The 7,083-nt window shown below is 53.6% G+C and overlaps 26 non-coding genes across 26 annotated transcripts; all 26 read left to right on the top strand.

Moving 5' to 3' along the window:
• The first annotated feature begins 2 nt into the window (after window positions 1-2).
• trnal-aag (transfer RNA leucine (anticodon AAG)) lies at window positions 3-84 on the top strand. The gene has a single exon. It is a non-coding gene; the product is annotated as a tRNA-Leu (tRNA).
• A 137-nt stretch (window positions 85-221) lies between these two features.
• Window positions 222-303, top strand: trnal-uag (transfer RNA leucine (anticodon UAG)). Its single transcript has one exon. It is a non-coding gene; the product is annotated as a tRNA-Leu (tRNA).
• Window positions 304-656: 353 nt separating this feature from the next.
• Window positions 657-728, top strand: trnag-ucc (transfer RNA glycine (anticodon UCC)). The gene has a single exon. It is a non-coding gene; the product is annotated as a tRNA-Gly (tRNA).
• Window positions 729-823: 95 nt separating this feature from the next.
• Window positions 824-905, top strand: trnal-aag (transfer RNA leucine (anticodon AAG)). The gene has a single exon. It is a non-coding gene; the product is annotated as a tRNA-Leu (tRNA).
• Window positions 906-1,042: 137 nt separating this feature from the next.
• Window positions 1,043-1,124, top strand: trnal-uag (transfer RNA leucine (anticodon UAG)). The gene has a single exon. It is a non-coding gene; the product is annotated as a tRNA-Leu (tRNA).
• Window positions 1,125-1,477: 353 nt separating this feature from the next.
• trnag-ucc (transfer RNA glycine (anticodon UCC)) lies at window positions 1,478-1,549 on the top strand. Its single transcript has one exon. It is a non-coding gene; the product is annotated as a tRNA-Gly (tRNA).
• Window positions 1,550-1,644: 95 nt separating this feature from the next.
• Window positions 1,645-1,726, top strand: trnal-aag (transfer RNA leucine (anticodon AAG)). The gene has a single exon. It is a non-coding gene; the product is annotated as a tRNA-Leu (tRNA).
• Window positions 1,727-1,863: 137 nt separating this feature from the next.
• On the top strand, window positions 1,864-1,945 carry trnal-uag (transfer RNA leucine (anticodon UAG)). Its single transcript has one exon. It is a non-coding gene; the product is annotated as a tRNA-Leu (tRNA).
• A 353-nt stretch (window positions 1,946-2,298) lies between these two features.
• Window positions 2,299-2,370, top strand: trnag-ucc (transfer RNA glycine (anticodon UCC)). The gene has a single exon. It is a non-coding gene; the product is annotated as a tRNA-Gly (tRNA).
• A 95-nt stretch (window positions 2,371-2,465) lies between these two features.
• On the top strand, window positions 2,466-2,547 carry trnal-aag (transfer RNA leucine (anticodon AAG)). Its single transcript has one exon. It is a non-coding gene; the product is annotated as a tRNA-Leu (tRNA).
• A 137-nt stretch (window positions 2,548-2,684) lies between these two features.
• trnal-uag (transfer RNA leucine (anticodon UAG)) lies at window positions 2,685-2,766 on the top strand. The gene has a single exon. It is a non-coding gene; the product is annotated as a tRNA-Leu (tRNA).
• A 353-nt stretch (window positions 2,767-3,119) lies between these two features.
• Window positions 3,120-3,191, top strand: trnag-ucc (transfer RNA glycine (anticodon UCC)). The gene has a single exon. It is a non-coding gene; the product is annotated as a tRNA-Gly (tRNA).
• Window positions 3,192-3,286: 95 nt separating this feature from the next.
• Window positions 3,287-3,368, top strand: trnal-aag (transfer RNA leucine (anticodon AAG)). Its single transcript has one exon. It is a non-coding gene; the product is annotated as a tRNA-Leu (tRNA).
• Window positions 3,369-3,505: 137 nt separating this feature from the next.
• Window positions 3,506-3,587, top strand: trnal-uag (transfer RNA leucine (anticodon UAG)). The gene has a single exon. It is a non-coding gene; the product is annotated as a tRNA-Leu (tRNA).
• Window positions 3,588-3,940: 353 nt separating this feature from the next.
• On the top strand, window positions 3,941-4,012 carry trnag-ucc (transfer RNA glycine (anticodon UCC)). Its single transcript has one exon. It is a non-coding gene; the product is annotated as a tRNA-Gly (tRNA).
• Window positions 4,013-4,107: 95 nt separating this feature from the next.
• trnal-aag (transfer RNA leucine (anticodon AAG)) lies at window positions 4,108-4,189 on the top strand. The gene has a single exon. It is a non-coding gene; the product is annotated as a tRNA-Leu (tRNA).
• A 137-nt stretch (window positions 4,190-4,326) lies between these two features.
• On the top strand, window positions 4,327-4,408 carry trnal-uag (transfer RNA leucine (anticodon UAG)). Its single transcript has one exon. It is a non-coding gene; the product is annotated as a tRNA-Leu (tRNA).
• A 353-nt stretch (window positions 4,409-4,761) lies between these two features.
• On the top strand, window positions 4,762-4,833 carry trnag-ucc (transfer RNA glycine (anticodon UCC)). The gene has a single exon. It is a non-coding gene; the product is annotated as a tRNA-Gly (tRNA).
• Window positions 4,834-4,928: 95 nt separating this feature from the next.
• On the top strand, window positions 4,929-5,010 carry trnal-aag (transfer RNA leucine (anticodon AAG)). The gene has a single exon. It is a non-coding gene; the product is annotated as a tRNA-Leu (tRNA).
• Window positions 5,011-5,147: 137 nt separating this feature from the next.
• Window positions 5,148-5,229, top strand: trnal-uag (transfer RNA leucine (anticodon UAG)). The gene has a single exon. It is a non-coding gene; the product is annotated as a tRNA-Leu (tRNA).
• A 353-nt stretch (window positions 5,230-5,582) lies between these two features.
• Window positions 5,583-5,654, top strand: trnag-ucc (transfer RNA glycine (anticodon UCC)). Its single transcript has one exon. It is a non-coding gene; the product is annotated as a tRNA-Gly (tRNA).
• A 95-nt stretch (window positions 5,655-5,749) lies between these two features.
• On the top strand, window positions 5,750-5,831 carry trnal-aag (transfer RNA leucine (anticodon AAG)). The gene has a single exon. It is a non-coding gene; the product is annotated as a tRNA-Leu (tRNA).
• Window positions 5,832-5,968: 137 nt separating this feature from the next.
• trnal-uag (transfer RNA leucine (anticodon UAG)) lies at window positions 5,969-6,050 on the top strand. The gene has a single exon. It is a non-coding gene; the product is annotated as a tRNA-Leu (tRNA).
• Window positions 6,051-6,403: 353 nt separating this feature from the next.
• On the top strand, window positions 6,404-6,475 carry trnag-ucc (transfer RNA glycine (anticodon UCC)). Its single transcript has one exon. It is a non-coding gene; the product is annotated as a tRNA-Gly (tRNA).
• Window positions 6,476-6,570: 95 nt separating this feature from the next.
• trnal-aag (transfer RNA leucine (anticodon AAG)) lies at window positions 6,571-6,652 on the top strand. The gene has a single exon. It is a non-coding gene; the product is annotated as a tRNA-Leu (tRNA).
• Window positions 6,653-6,789: 137 nt separating this feature from the next.
• Window positions 6,790-6,871, top strand: trnal-uag (transfer RNA leucine (anticodon UAG)). Its single transcript has one exon. It is a non-coding gene; the product is annotated as a tRNA-Leu (tRNA).
• Window positions 6,872-7,083: the final 212 nt, after the last annotated feature.

Genomic DNA, 7,083 nt, shown 5'->3' with positions numbered 1-7,083 from the left:
AGGGTAGCGTGGCCGAGCGGTCTAAGGCGCTGGATTAAGGCTCCAGTCTCTTCGGGGGCGTGGGTTCGAATCCCACCGCTGCCATTATGACCAGCAGTGCAAGAAGAGATGGCTTTGCCCTCAAAACCAATGGGTGAATGACAGTCATGTCGCCTGTCTTCTCTAGCCATCTCGCTAACAGAAGTGAGGAATTCTTCCCTCCTGAGGGTTTTGCCCTGTGGGGTAGTGTGGCCGAGCGGTCTAAGGCGCTGGATTTAGGCTCCAGTCTCTCTGGAGGCGTGGGTTCAAATCCCACCACTGCCATTATCTTCTGATTAGCTAAGACCGAGCCTGTCCTTTTATCAGGGCCTCGTGAGCAAATGTCGACGTCCCTCTCCGCGTTTGCTGCAAGTCTTGGGATTCTGAGCCACGCCCTGCTTGCAGTGTCTGGAGGTGACCGAATTGGAGCAAGCTTTTTGATACAGCTGTTGCCTCCACTTCCAGAGACGCCTTGCGGTTTGAAAGTTGCTACTCTTGTGCCGAGCTAGCAAAGGCTATGCCAGTCTGTTGAACTGCCTGCTTCACAAGGCTAAAAAATATGTCGGGACTGCAAAGGGCCTGACTGATAGGCCTACTTTGGCTTAGCCTTGTTGCAAAGGCTTTCCCCCATCAGTGTGGCGTTGGTGGTATAGTGGTTAGCATAGCTGCCTTCCAAGCAGTTGACCCGGGTTCGATTCCCGGCCAACGCAGTGCTCTCTCTTTACTTAAAGTCCTCTCTACTTAGTCCCGAAGGCCTCCGGTCTCACTACGAGATTTGCGCCTCCTCATTCCCGTCAAAACACAGGGTAGCGTGGCCGAGCGGTCTAAGGCGCTGGATTAAGGCTCCAGTCTCTTCGGGGGCGTGGGTTCGAATCTCACCGCTGACATTATGACCAGCAGTGCAAGAAGAGATGGCTTTGCCCTCAAAACCAATGGGTGAATGACAGTCATGTCGCCTGTCTTCTCTAGCCATCTCGCTAACAGAAGTGAGGAATTCTTCCCTCCTGAGGGTTTTGCCCTGTGGGGTAGTGTGGCCGAGCGGTCTAAGGCGCTGGATTTAGGCTCCAGTCTCTCTGGAGGCGTGGGTTCAAATCCCACCACTGCCATTATCTTCTGATTAGCTAAGACCGAGCCTGTCCTTTTATCAGGGCCTCGTGAGCAAATGTCGACGTCCCTCTCCGCGTTTGCTGCAAGTCTTGGGATTCTGAGCCACGCCCTGCTTGCAGTGTCTGGAGGTGACCGAATTGGAGCAAGCTTTTTGATACAGCTGTTGCCTCCACTTCCAGAGACGCCTTGCGGTTTGAAAGTTGCTACTCTTGTGCCGAGCTAGCAAAGGCTATGCCAGTCTGTTGAACTGCCTGCTTCACAAGGCTAAAAAATATGTCGGGACTGCAAAGGGCCTGACTGATAGGTCTACTTTGGCTTAGCCTTGTTGCAAAGGCTTTTCCCCATCAGTGTGGCGTTGGTGGTATAGTGGTTAGCATAGCTGCCTTCCAAGCAGTTGACCCGGGTTCGATTCCCGGCCAACGCAGTGCTCTCTCTTTACTTAAAGTCCTCTTTACTGAGTCCCGAAGGCCTCCGGTCTCACTACGAGATTTGCGCCTCCTCATTCCCGTCAAAACACAGGGTGTCGTGGCCGAGCGGTCTAAGGCGCTGGATTAAGGCTCCAGTCTCTTCGGGGGCGTGGGTTCGAATCCCACCGCTGCCATTATGACCAGCAGTGCAAGAAGAGATGGCTTTGCCCTCAAAACCAATGGGTGAATGACAGTCATGTCGCCTGTCTTCTCTAGCCATCTCGCTAACAGAAGTGAGGAATTCTTCCCTCCTGAGGGTTTTGCCCTGTGGGGTAGTGTGGCCGAGCGGTCTAAGGCGCTGGATTTAGGCTCCAGTCTCTCTGGAGGCGTGGGTTCAAATCCCACCACTGCCATTATCTTCTGATTAGCTAAGACCGAGCCTGTCCTTTTATCAGGGCCTCGTGAGCAAATGTCGACGTCCCTCTCCGCGTTTGCTGCAAGTCTTGGGATTCTGAGCCACGCCCTGCTTGCAGTGTCTGGAGGTGACCGAATTGGAGCAAGCTTTTTGATACAGCTGTTGCCTCCACTTCCAGAGACGCCTTGCGGTTTGAAAGTTGCTACTCTTGTGCCGAGCTAGCAAAGGCTATGCCAGTCTGTTGAACTGCCTGCTTCACAAGGCTAAAAAATATGTCGGGACTGCAAAGGGCCTGACTGATAGGCCTACTTTGGCTTAGCCTTGTTGCAAAGGCTTTCCCCCATCAGTGTGGCGTTGGTGGTATAGTGGTTAGCATAGCTGCCTTCCAAGCAGTTGACCCGGGTTCGATTCCCGGCCAACGCAGTGCTCTCTCTTTACTTAAAGTCCTCTTTACTGAGTCCCGAAGGCCTCCGGTCTCACTACGAGATTTGCGCCTCCTCATTCCCGTCAAAACACAGGGTGGCGTGGCCGAGCGGTCTAAGGCGCTGGATTAAGGCTCCAGTCTCTTCGGGGGCGTGGGTTCGAATCCCACCGCTGCCATTATGACCAGCAGTGCAAGAAGAGATGGCTTTGCCCTCAAAACCAATGGGTGAATGACAGTCATGTCGCCTGTCTTCTCTAGCCATCTCGCTAACAGAAGTGAGGAATTCTTCCCTCCTGAGGGTTTTGCCCTGAGGGGTAGTGTGGCCGAGCGGTCTAAGGCGCTGGAATTAGGCTCCAGTCTCTCTGGAGGCGTGGGTTCAAATCCCACCACTGCCATTATCTTCTGATTAGCTAAGACCGAGCCTGTCCTTTTATCAGGGCCTCGTGAGCAAATGTCGACGTCCCTCTTCGCGTTTGCTGCAAGTCTTGGGATTCTGAGCCACGCCCTGCTTGCAGTGTCTGGAGGTGACCGAATTGGAGCAAGCTTTTTGATACAGCTGTTGCCTCCACTTCCAGAGACGCCTTGCGGTTTGAAAGTTGCTACTCTTGTGCCGAGCTAGCAAAGGCTATGCCAGTCTGTTGAACTGCCTGCTTCACAAGGCTAAAAAATATGTCGGGACTGCAAAGGGCCTGACTGATAGGCCTACTTTGGCTTAGCCTTGTTGCAAAGGCTTTTCCCCATCAGTGTGGCGTTGGTGGTATAGTGGTTAGCATAGCTGCCTTCCAAGCAGTTGACCCGGGTTCGATTCCCGGCCAACGCAGTGCTCTCTCTTTACTTAAAGTCCTCTTTACTGAGTCCCGAAGGCCTCCGGTCTCACTACGAGATTTGCGCCTCCTCATTCCCGTCAAAACACAGGGTGTCGTGGCCGAGCGGTCTAAGGCGCTGGATTAAGGCTCCAGTCTCTTCGGGGGCGTGGGTTCGAATCCCACCGCTGCCATTATGACCAGCAGTGCAAGAAGAGATGGCTTTGCCCTCAAAACCAATGGGTGAATGACAGTCATGTCGCCTGTCTTCTCTAGCCATCTCGCTAACAGAAGTGAGGAATTCTTCCCTCCTGAGGGTTTTGCCCTGTGGGGTAGTGTGGCCGAGCGGTCTAAGGCGCTGGATTTAGGCTCCAGTCTCTCTGGAGGCGTGGGTTCAAATCCCACCACTGCCATTATCTTCTGATTAGCTAAGACCGAGCCTGTCCTTTTATCAGGGCCTCGTGAGCAAATGTCGACGTCCCTCTCCGCGTTTGCTGCAAGTCTTGGGATTCTGAGCCACGCCCTGCTTGCAGTGTCTGGAGGTGACCGAATTGGAGCAAGCTTTTTGATACAGCTGTTGCCTCCACTTCCAGAGACGCCTTGCGGTTTGAAAGTTGCTACTCTTGTGCCGAGCTAGCAAAGGCTATGCCAGTCTGTTGAACTGCCTGCTTCACAAGGCTAAAAAATATGTCGGGACTGCAAAGGGCCTGACTGATAGGCCTACTTTGGCTTAGCCTTGTTGCAAAGGCTTTCCCCCATCAGTGTGGCGTTGGTGGTATAGTGGTTAGCATAGCTGCCTTCCAAGCAGTTGACCCGGGTTCGATTCCCGGCCAACGCAGTGCTCTCTCTTTACTTAAAGTCCTCTCTACTGAGTCCCGAAGGCCTCCGGTCTCACTACGAGATTTGCGCCTCCTCATTCCCGTCAAAACACAGGGTAGCGTGGCCGAGCGGTCTAAGGCGCTGGATTAAGGCTCCAGTCTCTTCGGGGGCGTGGGTTCGAATCCCACCGCTGCCATTATGACCAGCAGTGCAAGAAGAGATGGCTTTGCCCTCAAAACCAATGGGTGAATGACAGTCATGTCGCCTGTCTTCTCTAGCCATCTCGCTAACAGAAGTGAGGAATTCTTCCCTCCTGAGGGTTTTGCCCTGTGGGGTAGTGTGGCCGAGCGGTCTAAGGCGCTCGATTTAGGCTCCAGTCTCTCTGGAGGCGTGGGTTCAAATCCCACCTCTGCCATTATCTTCTGATTAGCTAAGACCGAGCCTGTCCTTTTATCAGGGCCTCGTGAGCAAATGTCGACGTCCCTCTCCGCGTTTGCTGCAAGTCTTGGGATTCTGAGCCACGCCCTGCTTGCAGTGTCTGGAGGTGACCGAATTGGAGCAAGCTTTTTGATACAGCTGTTGCCTCCACTTCCAGAGACGCCTTGCGGTTTGAAAGTTGCTACTCTTGTGCCGAGCTAGCAAAGGCTATGCCAGTCTGTTGAACTGCCTGCTTCACAAGGCTAAAAAATATGTCGGGACTGCAAAGGGCCTGACTGATAGGCCTACTTTGGCTTAGCCTTGTTGCAAAGGCTTTCCCCCATCAGTGTGGCGTTGGTGGTATAGTGGTTAGCATAGCTGCCTTCCAAGCAGTTGACCCGGGTTCGATTCCCGGCCAACGCAGTGCTCTCTCTTTACTTAAAGTCCTCTCTACTGAGTCCCGAAGGCCTCCGGTCTCACTACGAGATTTGCGCCTCCTCATTCCCGTCAAAACACAGGGTAGCGTGGCCGAGCGGTCTAAGGCGCTGGATTAAGGCTCCAGTCTCTTCGGGGGCGTGGGGTCGAATCCCACCGCTGCCATTATGACCAGCAGTGCAAGAAGAGATGGCTTTGCCCTCAAAACCAATGGGTGAATGACAGTCATGTCGCCTGTCTTCTCTAGCCATCTCGCTAACAGAAGTGAGGAATTCTTCCCTCCTGAGGGTTTTGCCCTGTGGGGTAGTGTGGCCGAGCGGTCTAAGGCGCTGGATTTAGGCTCCAGTCTCTCTGGAGGCGTGGGTTCAAATCCCACCTCTGCCATTATCTTCTGATTAGCTAAGACCGAGCCTGTCCTTTTATCAGGGCCTCGTGAGCAAATGTCGACGTCCCTCTCCGCGTTTGCTGCAAGTCTTGGGATTCTGAGCCACGCCCTGCTTGCAGTGTCTGGAGGTGACCGAATTGGAGCAAGCTTTTTGATACAGCTGTTGCCTCCACTTCCAGAGACGCCTTGCGGTTTGAAAGTTGCTACTCTTGTGCCGAGCTAGCAAAGGCTATGCCAGTCTGTTGAACTGCCTGCTTCACAAGGCTAAAAAATATGTCGGGACTGCAAAGGGCCTGACTGATAGGCCTACTTTGGCTTAGCCTTGTTGCAAAGGCTTTTCCCCATCAGTGTGGCGTTGGTGGTATAGTGGTTAGCATAGCTGCCTTCCAAGCAGTTGACCCGGGTTCGATTCCCGGCCAACGCAGTGCTCTCTCTTTACTTAAAGTCCTCTTTACTGAGTCCCGAAGGCCTCCGGTCTCACTACGAGATTTGCGCCTCCTCATTCCCGTCAAAACACAGTGTGTCGTGGCCGAGCGGTCTAAGGCGCTGGATTAAGGCTCCAGTCTCTTCGGGGGCGTGGGTTCGAATCCCACCGCTGCCATTATGACCAGCAGTGCAAGAAGAGATGGCTTTGCCCTCAAAACCAATGGGTGAATGACAGTCATGTCGCCTGTCTTCTCTAGCCATCTCGCTAACAGAAGTGAGGAATTCTTCCCTCCTGAGGGTTTTGCCCTGTGGGGTAGTGTGGCCGAGCGGTCTAAGGCGCTGGATTTAGGCTCCAGTCTCTCTGGAGGCGTGGGTTCAAATCCCACCACTGCCATTATCTTCTGATTAGCTAAGACCGAGCCTGTCCTTTTATCAGGGCCTCGTGAGCAAATGTCGACGTCCCTCTCCGCGTTTGCTGCAAGTCTTGGGATTCTGAGCCACGCCCTGCTTGCAGTGTCTGGAGGTGACCGAATTGGAGCAAGCTTTTTGATACAGCTGTTGCCTCCACTTCCAGAGACGCCTTGCGGTTTGAAAGTTGCTACTCTTGTGCCGAGCTAGCAAAGGCTATGCCAGTCTGTTGAACTGCCTGCTTCACAAGGCTAAAAAATATGTCGGGACTGCAAAGGGCCTGACTGATAGGCCTACTTTGGCTTAGCCTTGTTGCAAAGGCTTTCCCCCATCAGTGTGGCGTTGGTGGTATAGTGGTTAGCATAGCTGCCTTCCAAGCAGTTGACCCGGGTTCGATTCCCGGCCAACGCAGTGCTCTCTCTTTACTTAAAGTCCTCTTTACTGAGTCCCGAAGGCCTCCGGTCTCACTACGAGATTTGCGCCTCCTCATTCCCGTCAAAACACAGGGTGGCGTGGCCGAGCGGTCTAAGGCGCTGGATTAAGGCTCCAGTCTCTTCGGGGGCGTGGGTTCGAATCCCACCGCTGCCATTATGACCAGCAGTGCAAGAAGAGATGGCTTTGCCCTCAAAACCAATGGGTGAATGACAGTCATGTCGCCTGTCTTCTCTAGCCATCTCGCTAACAGAAGTGAGGAATTCTTCCCTCCTGAGGGTTTTGCCCTGAGGGGTAGTGTGGCCGAGCGGTCTAAGGCGCTGGAATTAGGCTCCAGTCTCTCTGGAGGCGTGGGTTCAAATCCCACCACTGCCATTATCTTCTGATTAGCTAAGACCGAGCCTGTCCTTTTATCAGGGCCTCGTGAGCAAATGTCGACGTCCCTCTTCGCGTTTGCTGCAAGTCTTGGGATTCTGAGCCACGCCCTGCTTGCAGTGTCTGGAGGTGACCGAATTGGAGCAAGCTTTTTGATACAGCTGTTGCCTCCACTTCCAGAGACGCCTTGCGGTTTGAAAGTTGCTACTCTT

Source organism: Alosa pseudoharengus, unplaced genomic scaffold (assembly GCF_046254945.1).
Source record: "Alosa pseudoharengus isolate Yale_2024_CS ecotype anadromous, Long Island Sound unplaced genomic scaffold, YU_APseudo_1.1 YU_APseudo_1.1_scf_11, whole genome shotgun sequence".
In the NCBI taxonomy this organism is placed as follows: Eukaryota; Metazoa; Chordata; class Actinopteri; order Clupeiformes; family Clupeidae; genus Alosa; species Alosa pseudoharengus.
This window is presented reverse-complemented; position numbering and strand designations above follow the sequence as displayed.